Source organism: Crinia signifera, chromosome 3 (genome assembly GCF_055691185.1).
Source record: "Crinia signifera chromosome 3, ASM5569118v1, whole genome shotgun sequence".
In the NCBI taxonomy this organism is placed as follows: Eukaryota; Metazoa; Chordata; class Amphibia; order Anura; family Myobatrachidae; genus Crinia; species Crinia signifera.
Genome location: NC_139219.1, coordinates 320,829,753 through 320,847,232, shown reverse-complemented (window position 1 = coordinate 320,847,232; position 17,480 = coordinate 320,829,753). Strand labels below are relative to the sequence as shown.

At 40.6% G+C, this 17,480-nt stretch overlaps 1 long non-coding RNA gene across 1 annotated transcript in view; it reads left to right on the top strand.

Annotated features, from left to right (window-relative positions):
- Positions 1-17,480, top strand: part of LOC146062804 (uncharacterized) — a 56,177-nt gene that overhangs the window by 15,026 nt on the left and 23,671 nt on the right. The window contains exon 2 of the long non-coding RNA XR_014471528.1: positions 2,434-2,554. This is a non-coding gene — a long non-coding RNA (uncharacterized LOC146062804). The remainder of the gene's footprint in view (positions 1-2,433; positions 2,555-17,480) is intronic.

Below are 17,480 nucleotides of genomic sequence, written 5' to 3'. Positions count from 1 at the left end.
ATACAGCCAACCTTTTGTGGACCATATCCACTTCCTCGGGACTAAAAGAATAACACAGTGCAACAATATACATATGAAATACATTAACTTAGCCCTCCTCACTGTACACCTGTGCGCATTGCCCGTTCCGTCCAGCCATCCAGGCACTCCATCTACTGCCGGTCATGTGTTTCGCGTCACCTGGAAGTGACGCTATAGCGGCGGCAGCAGCATGACGACCGCTGTAAACAATACAGCGTACATAATCATACAGACATATTGCCAACATACAATATGATGCAAACGTGTTAATATTAACTTTGTCTACTAGTGCCATCTAGGGACAAACCCCTATTATGGCATAAATACATGATGGTTACATTTTTACTACTTTCAATCTCTTATTATTATAAACATTGAGTCCTAGTTACACATATTTTGATGCTCCTTATTTTTATTATAAATTATTTATTGTATACTACAGTATATTTATTTATTTATTTACAGTTTCTTATATAGCGCAGCAGATTCCGTTCCTTTACAATAGTAGACAGTGATAAGACAAACTGGGTAACAACAGACAGACTTGGAGGTAGGAGGGCCCTGCTGCAAGCTTACAATCTATAGGGATATAGGGGGGAAACATAAGGACAGGCACCAGTAATAGCATAGCAGTTACAAGTCCAGAAGGGAAGCTATATAACACATAAGTGCCTCGGAGGGTTATGCGTGTAGAACTTAAATATGATAGGCTTGCCTGAAGAGGTGAGTTTTCAGGGAACGCTTGAAAGTTTGGAGACTGGTGGAGAGTCTTAATGTGCGTGGAAGGGCATTCCATAGGATGGGAGCAGCCCGATAAAAGTCCTGTAATAATGAATGGGAGCTAGTGATCCGTGCAGAAGAGAGACGCAGATCTTGTGTAGAGCGTAGTGGTTCGAGATGGGAGATATTTTGTGATAAGTGCAGAGATATATGCTGGTGCAGTATGGTTAATAGCTTTATAAGCAAGTAGAAGTGTTTTATATTGAATACGGTAATATACAGGCAACCAATGGAGGGACTGGCAGAGCGGATCAGCAGACGATGAGCGTCTTGCAAGGAAGATCAGCCTAGCAGCAGCATTTAAAATTGATTGCAGCATAATTGACCACCGATTAACAAGCTCCAATATTATGGAAAGCTCCCTTATCTACAGGGACCCCCACTTAAAAGATATTATTACAAAATATTAATCAAACTGACAGATTCCTTCAACCCACTGGGCGAGACAGTGTCTAGCCGATGAATCCATCTTGCCTCCAATTTTAATAGTTTTTTTGCCCCTGTCTCCGCCTCTGATAGACAATGGAACGTGGTCTATCATTCTATATTTTAATCAAGCCACAGTGTGTTTATATTCTATGTAGTGATGGGCGACCGGCTGATCACTATTTCCGGTTTTCCATGCTGCTCTAATAGTTGAACGATGTTGGGACATCCTCACTTTGAGGGGGATATTCAATCACCGGCGAGCATCTCCCGTCGGGGGGAAACCCGCCAGGCCCTATTCGTTCTGCCGAGAATGGCCGGGAAGTGACGAGATCTCGGCTGCAGCTCATCAGTTCCCGCCCGCAACTCGCGGCCAGGCCCCCTTTTCGCTCCCGGAAGGCGGGACATTGAATCCCGCCTGCATGTTCTCGGTCGAGCTGACCGAGAATGGGACTGGGTCATGGCGGTCGAGCAAGCTTGACTGCCGTAACCCCCACATTGAATACCCCCTTGTAAGAGCACTCAGTCTTGCCCAAGTATAAAAGACCACATGGGCATAAAATGGTATAAATTACAAAATTGGTTGAACACGTTAAGCGCCATCTAATCAAAATTTTCTCTCCACAGTGTGGGTGGTTAAAACTTTCTCCTGGTATAAAATAAGAACATGTTGTACAACCAATACATTTCAAATTACCATTACCACAAAAAAATGTTCTGTGTTGGGGGGGGGGGGGGGGGGGGGGCTAAAAAAACGGTAATATCTGTTTATACCACCCGGTCTTTTATATTTCTCCCTCTTGTGAAGCTTGGCAAGATTTTATTTCAGAATCTGTCTTAATCATTCTCCATAGATCCTTTGTTTGTTTAATCATATTTTTACTTCTGGTAATATATTAAATGACAAAAGGGATTTTGGGGTTCTTTTTATTTCCCTTCTGTTATTGATCAAATCGCTTCTGTTCTTTGCTAGGGCTTTCTTTTTTGCCTCTTGCAAATCTCGCATGGGGTATCCCCTATCCCTGAACTTGTCACACATTTCATACAGTTGTTTCTGGCATACATCCAAGTTACTATTGGATCTACATACTCTCAAGAATTGTTGTTGCCCGATTTTGTATATTGTTTATCTATATAGTTATATGATGTTTTGCCTCTATTATTATTATACATTGTTTTATAATATATGATTGCGTTATTTGACAGTTCATTAAGTTTCTGGTGACGGGTGAACTTTGGGTGATGTCACTTTGAAGGACCACGGCTGGCATGCGACCGTGCGACTCATTCAGACGTTCTAAGTGATGGAAAGGAGATCACATAAATGGTGAGTCTTGTTTTGTACTATTTTTATTGCCCTGATGAAAAACTCATTGAAATGTTGGCTGATAAACAGTGGAGATTTAGTTCATGTATTGATCAATGCATTAAAGCCTGCAGTCCCCTCCAAGGGACCCCACATGATTATGTGTATATTGTTTATTATATTCATTTTTTCAATTAGTTTCATTGTGGTCTCATTTTCTCATGCACCCTCTTTTAACTTATTTTTTCATAGCTTGTGTTAACAATTTCCCTAGATGCTGTGTTTATTGTAATCGTTTTTAGCAATAGTGTTAGTACCTTCAGAAAAAGTGGGGTCCTGTGAAGGAGGCTGCAGGCTTAAATGCATTGACCAATACATGAACTAAATCTCCACTGTTCATTATTATTATTAGTTAATTTATTGAGTGCAGATTTCTGCAATTTCTATTTAAAGAATGTGGTCACAAACCATAGGGCACCATATATATTTATATGCAAGGTGACACCTTGATAAAGCTGGCGTTTAGTCCAGTGAAACGTGTCAGTGCTTTTCCAGATTTGACCAGTACTGTTGGACTTACCTGCTGATTCTTCTGACCACCTGGTACCCTAAAATTGGATGTCTTTGGCTCAATCCACCTGGTACTAACGGATACAATTCGCTGTGAGGTTGTAGGTGGGCTCCAGTCAACATCAGCCACTCCCTCGGACAGCTTACAGGATAACATGCCGTATTGAGATTACCTTAAGGGTAAAAAATGGGGCAGACTAGATGGGCCAAATGCTTCTTATCTTCCGTCATATTCTTTGTTTCTATGACTCCATTAAAAAATTGGGACTGCTGCTATTGTGGACAGTGCAGGTTATATACCAACCCAACCTTCGGTCATTCTACCTACTTTCATGATCTGGATAACCGTGCTGTTGGTTTTAATTTAATTTATTATTATTATTTTTCCTTATTTGTACAAAATAATTAATTTTTATTGATAATTACATTATGCCATATTAAAATCATGTTTTAACCATATTGAGTCACCTATTTCTATCATTGGAGCGTTGCTTTTCTTTTTGTTTTTTCATTGTTATCAGGGAACTGACCATCCCCTATCCAGCAGCTGCTTTTTGAGGCAGCAACTCTGTGGTTCTTTAACCAAGTGTTAAAAAACTATTGTTTCCAGTGTTCCCCTTTAAATTGTTGGTGGAGGTCAATGGGGAAACCATTATAATCAGACACTCCAGAGAAGGCAATGATTTTTTGGCACAATTGGAGGATTTTGAATCCCGTGTGCCACATATGGCAACGATTCCTCATTTGCTTTACATTTGAACAATAGTTTATCTTCTGTGACCAATGAGAGATCACAAGTAGTTTTTATCATGCTTTAGTCTGTTCTGTTGTTAAGGATTTAAATTTGATCTTTTTTTTTACTTTAAATGTGCCTCTCCTCAGAGCCTTCGGCATGCAGTCAAATATTGCTCTCTTTATTTTCTTAGAAATATACAATTTTTACTATATTTATTTCTGTTTTCCCAGGGCTCCACAATGAGTATTGTACGATGACTAATGTTCTTTCTTTAAAAGCGCCTTCATGACAAATTCATAGCTGCATTTTTTAGGCAGGAGTTTCTGACCGACAGTAGCTATGTTTAGTGTAATTTACTGTGCTACTCTTTACATTTTATATTTTTTATCTTCTTTCTCAGGTATTAGCCGTTTCTCCACTTAGGCCATTGGGTTTTTTTTTATATCTTATAGAAACATTTGAGGATGTGGCCTTCTGTTTTGATGAATATATACATTCTTTTGATTTTCTAACTTTGCAGAACTAGTTGTAATTTTATAATATCCATCCCCTTCCCCAACCTCCTCCTGGGTTAGCACAGACTCTTTTTCTCTGCCAGTCTTGAGGTATTCGCGCCCAGACTCTATTTCTTGTCCCTTCTTCCCCCTGATCTGTCCACATTTCTGATCCCTCTATCTTCTAGGCACTTTCCTACAGTCTTTTACTTTTCAAGTCACTCCAAACACAATGGGGTGGCATTTATGATTTATAGTAAGATTCCTTTTTCTCTTACACTGTTTTTACAGATTCTGATGGTAAATATATTATTCTAATGGAATTGATGGGCCATCTAAAATGTACAATAGCCAACATATATACACCTACAGTAACTCAGGCCAGGTTTTCTTTAAAAAAAATTTCTCTGAACTTCATAAACAAAGAAAAGGTGTTCTGAGCTGCCTCAGGCGGGACGGTGTAAAGACAGCAGTCACTGTTATTCATGTTCTGTGTGGGTTTTGTGCTTCCTGGATCAGAGCTCCAGGTTTTGGCTAATCCACTTTGCCTTGTTTCCATGCATACCTTAGTCTTTGGGTGTGGCTGCCTCCTAAGCCCCTTGGTATATAGGTATGCTCTAAGCCAGTGGTAGCCAAACCTAGCCCTCGAGAGCTACCAACAGTTCACATTTTCCAGACACCCTAGCTGCTGCACAGCTGCACTCATTAATCACTGACACATTTTAAAAGATACACAGATGGAGCTAATTAGCTCACTTGTGATTCTGTGAGGAGACCTGCAAAACATGCACTGTTGGTAGCTCTCGAGGACTAGGGTCGGCTACCCCAGCTCTAAGCAATAAATCGTGCCGGTTGTACTCCTGTTATACTCCTATGATACTCCCGTGATAGTTCCAGAGATTCTCAAAGTTCCTATTGAACCACTATATGAGATTGTTGCAGAGTTCAGTTTTTCCAGCCTGTATATCTAGGACCTCAGTGCAATAGCTGTGTCCTAGATGGCTCCAGCCTGTGTCTGAGTATTCCAGTAAGCATAATTGCTGTGTGTCCTGTGAGATCCTGTCTGTGTCAGAGAACCGTTGCATCCATTCTGTGAGATCCTGCCTGTGTCAGAGAACCGTTGCTTCTAGTCTGTGAGATTTTGTCTGTGTCCAGCTTCTGTGAGAACCAGCTGCTTCCTCACACATTGTGGAGGAGGTCGCAATTTTCATTACTATCTGCAGTTGGTATTCTCACAGCACCAGCTGGAGCCATAGGTCTTGTCCCGTGACAGAGTCATAGAGGCGGTTAGACTGCATGCTACTTGTCTTGTTTGTGTTTCTTGTTTGTTTATCTCACGGCAGATGCCAGAGACATTGATCTAGCCTTGCAACGGTGTCACATAGGCGGTTAGGTTGCGACGGATTCGCATTATAGCGGTAAAGGCTGCAAATCCTGTGATCCATCCTGATCTGCAAGGTTGCATATTCTAGTCCATGTTCATGTGCGGAGCCTAGATAATCTTTGTGTGTCTAGTCAGTTTATCCACTTACTAGTACCCTGACTCGGTTGGGACTTTGTGTCACCACGAAAGACCAGGTGGCATCCGAGTACAGGGAGGAACTAGTCTGCCCTAGACAGGTGGCTATTAGTGGCAAAGTCTAATACCTGCGCAGGTGCCAGCCAACTCAGGATATAGTAATAGGGTCAGGCTCAGGTGCTGCTGTGGCTTCACCACCTCGGCCACAGAAGCACAGTTCAGGCATCTTGCAGATCTGCCAGTCAGAACAAGGGTTAACTCCAAGTTCACCCCAGATAATCATAACAAAGGGCTTTTTAATAGTTGGAGGGGACTTTAATACAATTCATGATAATTCTCTAGATGAATCTCTAACCATCACTCACTCGCAACCCAACTCTTCAACGCTGCTCTTTAAACAAACATGTTAAGGAATCAGGACTTTTTGATGTTCGGAGAGCTCTCAACCCGACATCCAGAGATTATACTTTTTTTGTTCAATACCACACCATACTCTCAGATAGACCCTTTTCTCTGCTGAAATCTAGCCTCTAAACAGATCTCAGGATCCACCATAGTTCCCAATATGTGGTCTGAACACTCGATTCTAACTGCTTCATTTGATTTTTTTTTACAATAATAGATTTTTATTGGTTTTATATATAACATAAAAAAAAGGTTTAAACTGGGTACAGAAATCAAAAAGGGAAGGGGAAACACAAAATTGGAATCATTGCACACAGATAAATATTATTAGACAGACACAATGCTGTCACAAATAATTGTAGACACATTCAACAGTAGAAAGATTACATTAGAATTAGAATAGACTCAAATTTAAATCAGACTAGAGCTGACATTACATCCGGGGAAATATAATCGTAGCAGAACATTTATGGTTTTTGTATTCAAAAATCATGCCATGGATACCATCTAGTCAGGGAATTAGAAGTTGAGGAGATACCATATATACTCGAGTATAAGCCGACTTTTTCAGAACATTTTTTATGATGAAAAAGCCCCCCTCGGCTTATACTCGAGTGAGGGTCCCACTTGTGTCGATACTTTTGCCCCAGTTTTTGTTTATAAAATTAGGTGCCTCGGCTTATATTCGGGTCGACTTATACTCGAGTATATACGGTATATGGAATGCCTGCTGTTTCATATTCATAATGAGAGTGAACATTGAGTTCAAATTAAACAATAATGTGGATGAGTGGGGATCACCAATTTTGTTCCCCTTGTCCACACCAGATGGCAAAGGTTCTCTTCAATATAATCCAACCGCTATTAACTCCCTTTTTGAGACCTATTATAAACGTTTCTACATTCTCTCAAACTCTCAAAATGTATTGTCCTCATCCAGTCCTTCTACCTCTGACTATTTGTCCTCATGCAACCTCCCTAGCATAGATCCCAATATCTCAACTGGCCTAGACAAATCTATAACTGAAGAGATATTTTCAGCTTTTCAAACACAAAAACTGTCCAGAGTCTTGGGTCCAGGTGACTTTCCGATCTCCTATTACAAAACATTCCCGCCTCCCTAGCAGCCCATTTATCGCAGATGTTTAAACAAATCCTAGATGGAACTCCATTTCTTCCAGACACTACTAAAGACGCGATTACATTTAAACTGAAACCTGGCAAAGATCCAAAATCATTAACTAATTATCGCTCCAATTCTCGTAATTCTGATCTAAAAAATTTTGCTAAAGTTCTGGCCAATAGATTGAACTCGTTACTTCCTACTCTGATTCACTCGAACTAAGTCGGCTTTGTCCCATCCAGACAGGCACTAGACAATACCAGAAGCACTATCAACATCATTCATTACATCAATGTCAATAGACTACCTTCATTGGTGCTTGCTCTGGATGCAGAAAAAGCCTTTGACATGGTCTCTTGGCCATTTATCTGCCAAAGACTGCAACAATTTGGGGCCTTATTCTAGTTCAGTCTTTCTGACAAAATCCTTCTTAGATGGACAAAACCATGTGTACTGCAGGGGGGCAAATGTAAAATGTGCAGAGAGAATTAGATTTGGGTGAGTTATTTTGATTCTTTGCAGGGTAAATATTGACTGCTTTATTTTTACACTGCAATATAGATCTCACTTTGAAGTAAAACCCCACCTAAATCTAATTATATCTGCACAAGTTACATCTGCCCCCCTGCAGTGCACATGGTTTTGTCCATCTAAGAAGGAATTTGTCAGAAAGATTGAACTAGAATAACCCCCTTGGTTTCCAAATGAAAGTTATCCAGACTATACAAGCATTGTATGCTAATCCATCAGCCGTGGTCCAGGCAGACGGCCTTCTATCTGACCTGTTTCTGATCACCAATGGAACCAGACAAGGTTGTCCCCTGTCTCCCCATATGTTTGCACTTATAATCGAACAACTTGCTGAACATGTACACAATAATCCAGACATCAAAAGAGTTTCAGTTAAGCCCTCCCAATACACCATCTTCCTATTCACCAATGATATTCAACTCACATTGACAAAGCCACTAATCTCTCTACCAAACTTATTTCATGAACTTTTCATATATGGGAATCTCTTGGGTTATAACATTTACAATACGAAGGGCCTTCTCCTTTCACATACCTGATCAAACCAAGAAATTACTACAAGCAAATTATAATTTCAACTGGAGAAAAGACTCTGAAATATTGAAATCCAAATAACAAAATCTTATAAAGCAGCTCTCTCTATTAAGCCAATTATCCTTCTCTCTTTAGTTCAATCCACAAGGATGTTCAACAATAGCAAACATATTTCCTGTCCTGCATCAGTCATATTAATGCTATTAAAATGAATACACTTCCCAAACTATTGTACCTCTTCCAAACACTCCCAATACAAATTCCTTCAAACACTCTTAACGCCCTTCAATCCACACTATGTCAATATATCTGGAATCATAAAAAAAAACTAGAGTTTGTCAGGACATTTTGGCCAAACATTCCTAAAATGGAGGATTTGGCTTACCTATCTTTCAACACTATTTAAATGCAACCTGATTAAGTCCGATGATTGCCTGGCACCCCCCATGGCATACTAAACGTTGGGTTGATTTAGAATATGATTTATCAAATACACCCTTGATCTCACATTTACCATGGATGCCACATTCTGTAAGTCACATCCACAATTTGCTTTTCCCTCACCTACTCTAGAGTTAACTCTTCAAGACTAGGAGACACTGAAAAAACATAAGCTCTTTACCCACCCGTCCACTCTTAACCTCTTTGGAGTAACCCCTCATTCCCATCGTGTCTCTCTCCCACGATGGCCACTTCTTAGATATCGGTGGGCATTATTAGAAGACAACATATCACGGGAGAATTTGCTCCAAATTAATTCACAGACTTATTTGGTATTCCCAACTCTCTGCACTTTCAATATATACAAATACGTAACTTCACCTGCTCTCTACGTGCTGCTCATGCTCCCAACTCCCTTCTCCCACAGAAAGATTTTGTGGTACTTATGTAATATCTTGGCTCCTGTTTTTCTTATGAGACCGCGTCCGCTCGCCACGCTTCGGGCACGGTGGCTCGCTGCGCTCACCACACTATATAAAATCAACTCCATGCGTAGTTGGATAATAGGGGTATGAAAAAATGGGGTGCATTTAACATGGGAGCCCAGATAATACATAAGTACCGATTTTGTATATATCGACCCACTGATGGGACGCCATTTCACAATATATATATATATATATATAAAATAAAATTCCATTCTGACAAAGGATCCCCACCCCCACTCAAACCACATAAGCAGGCTTGAAAATTATACTTGAGTCAACATTTAGAGGATGAGGAGTGGGACTCAATCTGTACTACACTTTCCAAAAGTTAAATATGCCGCCTTTCAATAGGCCCCATTTTTATTGTTATTATTTATTAATTTATGAAGTTTTATTGATTTCATTCAATTTATGTTCTATTTTAGCACAGTGTTTCTCTCTATTTTCTATGACTTTCCAAATGTTCCATTAGTGTGGCTATCCAAGAAAATTCATACACCAGATGGTACATGATCGGCTTAACCACATGTACTCCAGATCTTCTAACCTGTGTTGGAGAAACTATGGCCTAAGGGGCACTTTCTACCATACTTGGTGGTCCTGTCCTGTACTCACCTCTTACTGGGAAATGATACGCTCTCTTCTCTCACAACTCATTGATCTTCCTAATCCCCTCTCCCCTGTTATTTTCCTTTTCTGTGCCACCAAAGATCAAGTCTACACAATAACACAGTAAAAAAAAATATAATGCAATGTGGCTCTCTTGGTACTTCTACCATAGCATTCCTCTCCCCAAACTTCAGTAACCTTCCACTCTCCATATATTCTCTATCAATACCTAATAATTCTGCTACCCCTGACTCGTTGCTGGGCTTAATACTCATAGCGTCTCCATTTTTTTTATTTGTGTTGTTTATTTTTCTTGCAATTTCCTCTCCCTATAATTTACCCCTTGTATTACAGACAGTACTTTCTATCCCCCCATACATCCATATTTTGATGTAATGAATAAATTATATATTTTTAATTATTAAGGTAGTCTTTTAATGTGGAATTACCTTTTACATTACATGTATTAGGACCCTTATTCCTGTTAACGCATGTACTCAACTGTTTTGCTGATGCTTTTGTCTACATGAATTCAATAAAAAAAAAAAAATACATGATTAAAAATAAATCTGCTACATTCACACATAGGTAGACCTGGGCCCTCAGACAAAGTCATTTATGCAGCAGACTCACTGTGTTTTAAATGAACCTTAGTAATGTCTAACTTAAAAAAAAAGCACACTGAATAACATAAAGGTTTGTGTATAAATGTATTAAGTGTTTAAATCATATATCCCCAGATTTATGAGTGTTTTTGCATTTCTATATTGATTGTTTCAGTTTATGAGCCTTTATCGCCTACTGATAAGACATATTTGTCCAACTGTCTGGCTGTATTTAATGTCTGGTTATTAGCGATAAAGAAATGTAGTATCAGGACAAGATTAAGATTATTATGATTACTATTATTATTATTTAACCTAATTACATAAAATACATTAAAATAAACAAATGTATTGAGTTACAGTGATTGGAAATACGAAAACAGCACTGAGAATGTATAAGTGGCTTATGTTGGGAAGTTTTTAGTATTGTGTATGGAAACCAGTAGCTTGTAGCAAGACAGAACGGGTGCGGATCAGTAGGTTGACCTAACTGAGGTAGACTGTCACTAGGTCAACATGGTTAACAGGGTCAATTGGTCATCATGTAAAATGTACATGCCTGATAAGGTCCAAAATGTCAACATAGTGAAAACCTCACCATGGAAATGGTCAACATAAAAATGCTCGACACGGTGGTGGGGTGGTGGTGATGCTATGGCACCAGAATTTTTGTATTTTTTGACACTTTAGTTTTAGTGTCTCCTTAGTTTTATTTTATATATACTGTGCATGGTAGATGTAATAAGTGAACCTGTGGAGAAGCAGACCATAGCTACCAATCATCTTCGAGATAGCAGTTATTAAGTGCACACTATAAAATGATAGGTAAAAGCTGATTGGTTTCTATGGGGATTTTCTACATTGGTCCACTACTACTACTACATTGTTGACAAAATATTGCACCCAGCTTGAGATTAGCGTACTATAGTGTAGGTGAAGACTCAATGAACTGTGATATCTGGATGCAGGTGTGAGGTGCCGCAGAGTTCTGTGAAGGCTGTAGGGCAGGGGTGACCTTCTGCATGTACAAACTGATGACATGGCTGAGGGTGAAGAAGAGAGCTGAGGTGGCTTCAGTGGGGGTGACACAGGCAGCTCAAGAGATAAGATAGTCCCGGATCAAACAAAGGGCATGAATATACACAGGGGTTAAAGTGAGGGGGAACGGGGTGGAACTGAGTTCCACCACCTCTAATAGTAGAGGGAACAGAGTTCCACCTCTACCACAGCCCTGAACAGTAATTCCAACAGAAAAGCATTCTTCTGGCAGGGTGTATGTGATGTCATGCCATCACCACCACTGAAGTGAAGAAGAGCCACAAAGATGAGCAGGCTCTGTGCTTGCTGAAGACAGGTGAGAGGAGGCTGGATTGACTCAGAGGTGGGGAAGCTGCTGGAGGGACACGGGATGGAGCTGCTGAGGGACATGGACCGTAAGCTGCTGGAGGGACACAGGGTATGGAGCTGCTGAGGGACATGGACAGTAAGCTGTTGGAGGAACACAGGGCATGGAGCTGCTGAGGGACATGGACAGTGAGAATTGCTGGAGGGACACAGGGCATGGAGCTGCTGAGAGACATGGAGAGTAAGCTGCTGGAGGGACACAGGGCATGGAGCTGCTGATGGACATGGACAGCGAGCTGTTGGAGTGACAGAGACAGATGTGAATACTCAGCACAACTTTGGACATTATGTGTATATACTGATGTGAGTTGATATGAATCAAGGACACTATATTCGGTGTAAAGTGTGTGATTTTGCTACTGTGTGTTGTCATTTTAATTGGCGTTACTATTGTGTGACCACACCCCTTCCTTGTAAGACCATTATCCCTTTATGGTCGGTAGGGCACAAATTCCCTTGCACTGGTCTAGGCTATGCCTAATATGGGGGGGGGGGGTGTGTTAGGGGAAAGGAGATCCACCACCTCTCCAAGACCACTTTAAGCCCTGAATATACAGTAGAAAGACTTACAGTGATAGCCAAATACAAGTCATGGTCAGAATGGTTCCAGAGATCTATAGGAACCCGGGGATCAACAACCAGGCCAGTAGGAATTAAAACGCAGGAACCGATTGTGTAGCAGAGCTAGATATTGTGTAAAATAAAAACTTTAAATAGTGCAATAAGTGAAGACAATGATTCTTGCAGTATAGGATTGTTACATGAGACATAAAGCCTTTCTAATGACTCCTAAGAACGTTGCTCATAAACTTTGGGCCTTATTCAAGTTCACTCAAAATCCTTCTTAGATGGACAAAACCATGTGCACTGCAGGGGGGGCAGCTGTAAAATGTGCAGAGAGAATTACTCCCGGAGTACCCGCGTCCTGGCACGCTCCCACTGTCATGACGTCATCAGCACTGGTCTAGCATGTCCGTCGGCGCAATCCGCCGCACTGACGCAACATGCATACCAGTCCAGTGCACGTCATTGACAGCTTACATGTCCAGGTTACCTAAGCAACCACATAGCGTCCTTATACAAATACATGGTGATCACACATAATACACTGTACATGCAGTAAATAATCAAAACAATACAGTGTATATACAACAAGGATGAATACACTATTTAACAATTGAATAATAGCAACAATAAAAGAACAAAGCCACTGTCATAATTCTCAATATCATCTCAATAGAAATTTACGACATACGTATTGTCTAAACATATCACATCCTAAACCGGCACAGGACGTAAGGCCCCCTTACACTAGTTCAACTTATCTGAGAGATACAGTAAGTTGTGCCTGATTGACTGTGAACTTCCCCAGCAGCTTTCCTGGAGTGCTACATGAGATTTGTCACTTGATGTGCCCTTTTTTATACATGCAAATTGGTTCAATAAATTGAAGAGATTTATATGGCCAAATTGCATGTGTACAGATGGGAGGTCCTAGGGGATGTCCAGAGTGCTAGGAGGGGATGGCCAAAACTGTAAGCAAAAAGTCAGGAGCCATTTAAAAATCTCTGCCCTGTCATCAGTGAGGCTGGTTTATACCTGCAGAGCATTCCACATAGGTACCCTGCTTTGCTTTGCTTGGTTCTTATGAACAAAGTGCTTTATCCACTATTGTGTCATGGCTTCTTATCACTATTACCTTCTGCAAGCCTATGGCTACCTTAAATTGAGACGTAACAGGGATCAGCATGGTTACCTTCAGACATTATATCAACCATGATGCATGTCTATATAATGCTCGTCAACCTAGTGGCCTTTTACCCTGCAAATGTGATCACAGCGATAGACATGAGGGGGAAACCATTCAGATTGACAGGAACGGAATGGTGACACAAGCATTCGTTATGCAAAAGGGCAACATGGGTTTTACCAGTTTTTTGCAAAGTATTTCTACATAACTCGACATGGACATTGTATCTGTGTACCGTGTACCGCGTCCCCTTGCATGTCTCGCTGCGCACGGCACACTATTATATTCTCAATCCACACCCTAGTGGATGGTATGAAATACCGCCTGTTGCCACAAGCCAGCTACAAACCCAAAAAAAAACCCAGTAAAATGTTCATCTGTATGTTCAAAAATAAAAATCACTTTAATTACATGTGTAATATTTTCGTTTTAGCTCCCTGCGAGTGCTGAAGAGTGGAAAGCCGTGGCAGAGGAGTTTGAAAGCAGGTGGCATTTCCCTAACTGCAGAGGGGAAATTGATGGAAAGCACGTCCGCATAACCCCTCCTGCCAACAGTAGATCTATGTACTACAATTACAAGGGGTATTTCAGCATCATTCTGATGGCGGTGGTGAATGCATACTACCAGTTTATATTTATCGATGTTGGCAAAAATGGGCGTGCTTCAGATGGTGGTTCCCTGAAGAACACAACATTCTAAAAAAGTCTGGAGTCAAACACCCTAAAGTTGCCTACTAGTGAGGCCACCAAGTACGGCCTCAATTTTGTGTTTGTGGCGGATGAGGCCTTTGCGCTACATGAAAACATAATGAAGCCCTTTCCACAAAGGCACCTTACCTTGGAGAAGCATATCTTCAATTATAGATTATCTAGGGCACGTCGTATTGTAGAGAATGCTTTTGGAATTCTCACCAGCCGCTTCCGCATATTCCACACACCTATTAACTTGAATGTGGAAAAAAATTGACTGGGTGGTTGCGACATGCTGTGTCCTACATAACTTTTGCATAGTTATAATCAAAAACACATAACAAATTACATTACAAGACAGTTTAGGACAAGTACATGGTTAATATGGATAGTTGCATCAGGGGACAGGACACTGAAGCAATCATCAGGGTGGCAGTGGTTTATATATTCTAAGAAAGGCACATGAGGAGAGAGGGCCCTGCCCGAGAGAGCTTACATTCTAAAAGGGGAGGGTTAGACAGACAGGGGTGACACAGAAGGGGAAGAAGTGGGCATACACAGTAGGTTAGGATGAGAGATGGTCAGGTTTTATGCAGGAGGGTGGGAAGATGACAGCTTAGTCTTTGATATTTTAAGTCTAAAGAAGCGCTGAGTCATCCAAGAGTAATAACCAAGTGCTCTGACTCCCCTAACTTAATACTATCTCTAGACGCCGAAAAGGCCTTTGATCTAGTTCTCTGGCCACACCTATTCAACACTATGCAGAAATTTGGAATACCTCCCATCTTCATCTCTTTTCTCAAAACTCTCTACACTTCTTCCTCTTCTCAAATAGCTTGTAATGGTTTTCTATCCCCCCCCCCTTCCATATCACCAGAGGTACAAGACAGGGATGCCCCCTTTCACCCCTGCTCTTTGCCGTTGCTCTTAAACCCCTTACCATAGCCCTACGATCAGCTCCTGAATACTCTGGCATACGAATTAATCACAAAGAATTGAAACTAGCCCTTTTTGCAGATGACATGCTGTTGTTTGTCTCTAACCCGGTCTCTTCCATCCCAGTAATAATGAATATAATATCATATTTCACCGCCAAAATCAGGCTATAAGATAAATGTTAGTAAATCTGAAATACTCCCAATTACTCCATTCTCACCCACTATAACATCCCACCCCTCAATGACCCAGTTTAAAGTACAAAATTCTCACATCAATATTTAGGAGTCTACATAACTAGAGACCAATATAGCCTATACAAAACAAATTTCACTCCCCTAATACACACGATCGAGAATCAACTGGACAGTTGGACCAAACTCCCCCTATCCCTCTTGGGAAGAGCCGCGGTAATTAAAAGTGTGATATTTCCAAAAATCTTTTACACCCTTCAAATGCTCCCATGTATCCTTCCTAAACATGACGTCATAAAAATAAATAAATGAATGTCAAGGTTGCTATGGAATGGTAAAAGATCTAGAATGGCTCTGAACAAATTAATGAAAACAAAACAGGAAGGAGGGCTTCGTGTACCTAATTTCCAAGTATACTCTTGGTCCTCCCACTTCAGATACATCTCTGATTGGTTATACAACACGGCACACTACAGTATATTGATACCCTATTAGATAATTCCATATTTGCTCCCTTTTCTCTCAGTGCTCTACTGCATACCCCCCTGAAATCAATTCCTCCACATATAGTGAATCAGATATTATTTTGAGGTTCTTATGATGCCTGGCTCCAGATCCACAAAACTTTATCTAGAAACCATACCATCTCTCCCTTCATACCAATTTGGGGAAACCCAGACTTCCCCCCATCCTTGTCCAATCCCACATTCAACATTTGGAAAAATAAAGGTCTCGAATTAGCCACAAAACTATTTGACCCAGGTGGCACTGTCTTTTTATTCGAACCATTAAAATCCAAATACGACTTATCCAACTCACACCTTTACATGTACTTACAGGTCAGGCACTATATCACCCCGAAAATAGCATGTATACTCTCTACCCAAGAACCAGACCCTCTTGACCCACTATACCAGCTTTTATACAATAACAAATTCAAAATGAAATTCTTATATAATATTATACTCTCAACCCCTACTACCTCTCCCCCCGCTCCCCTCATTCATTCATGGTCACAAGATATGTCCAGCATCAATAACTCAAGGAAACTATTTGGCTCCTTTACTAACACATTTAAAATACTCCAATCTGCCTACTTACAGGAAGTGCACTATAAAACAATACACAGACTATATATAGCTCCAGCACAAAGTAAGCACATGTCTCCGATGGCTACCGGGTCTTGTCCAAAGTGTGGAATGAGAGATGCCAAATTTTTTCACTGTTTTTGGACCTGCTCCAAAATACTAAAATTCTGGCGTAAAATCTTCAATTTTCTTACCAAAACAGTGTCTAAACATTTACCTTTAGACCCAATGGTCTGTTTGTGCCATTATTTTGATGATTGGATATCTACCTATAGATTGTTCCTCTATAGTCTCCTTCCTAACGATACTTTTCACAGTAGCAAAAAAACTAATTTTGATCCACTGGATCTCCTCATCCATGCCAACAATTTGTGAACTTCAAACTAAACTATTCCAACTACTGTTATTTGATAAACGTTCCTGGATGTCCAGAAAGGACCCTTCCCCAACCTCCTTTATACGGAAATGGTACCCTATATCCTAACTTTAGATGAACACCGAAAAGCATTAGCGAATGCTCATATCTCAACAGAAGATATTGATGCTATTCTGGCCTAACGTACTGAACTTTTGTAAACCCAATTTGTACTAATCTTGTTCACCAGTCTCAACAACGAAATAGAAGATGAAAGACACATGCCGGCGTGTTCCCTTAGAAATGTTGTTAAGTCTCTATATTTGCTGTGTTGCAGGCTTCATACGCATACACACACACACACACACCCCCGCTCTCCTCCCCCCCCCCACACACACACACACATGTCACCCTTTCTGTGTCTTGTGGCATCTCATTATGTCTCCCATCCTGGTTCTTTATTACACTTTTAGAT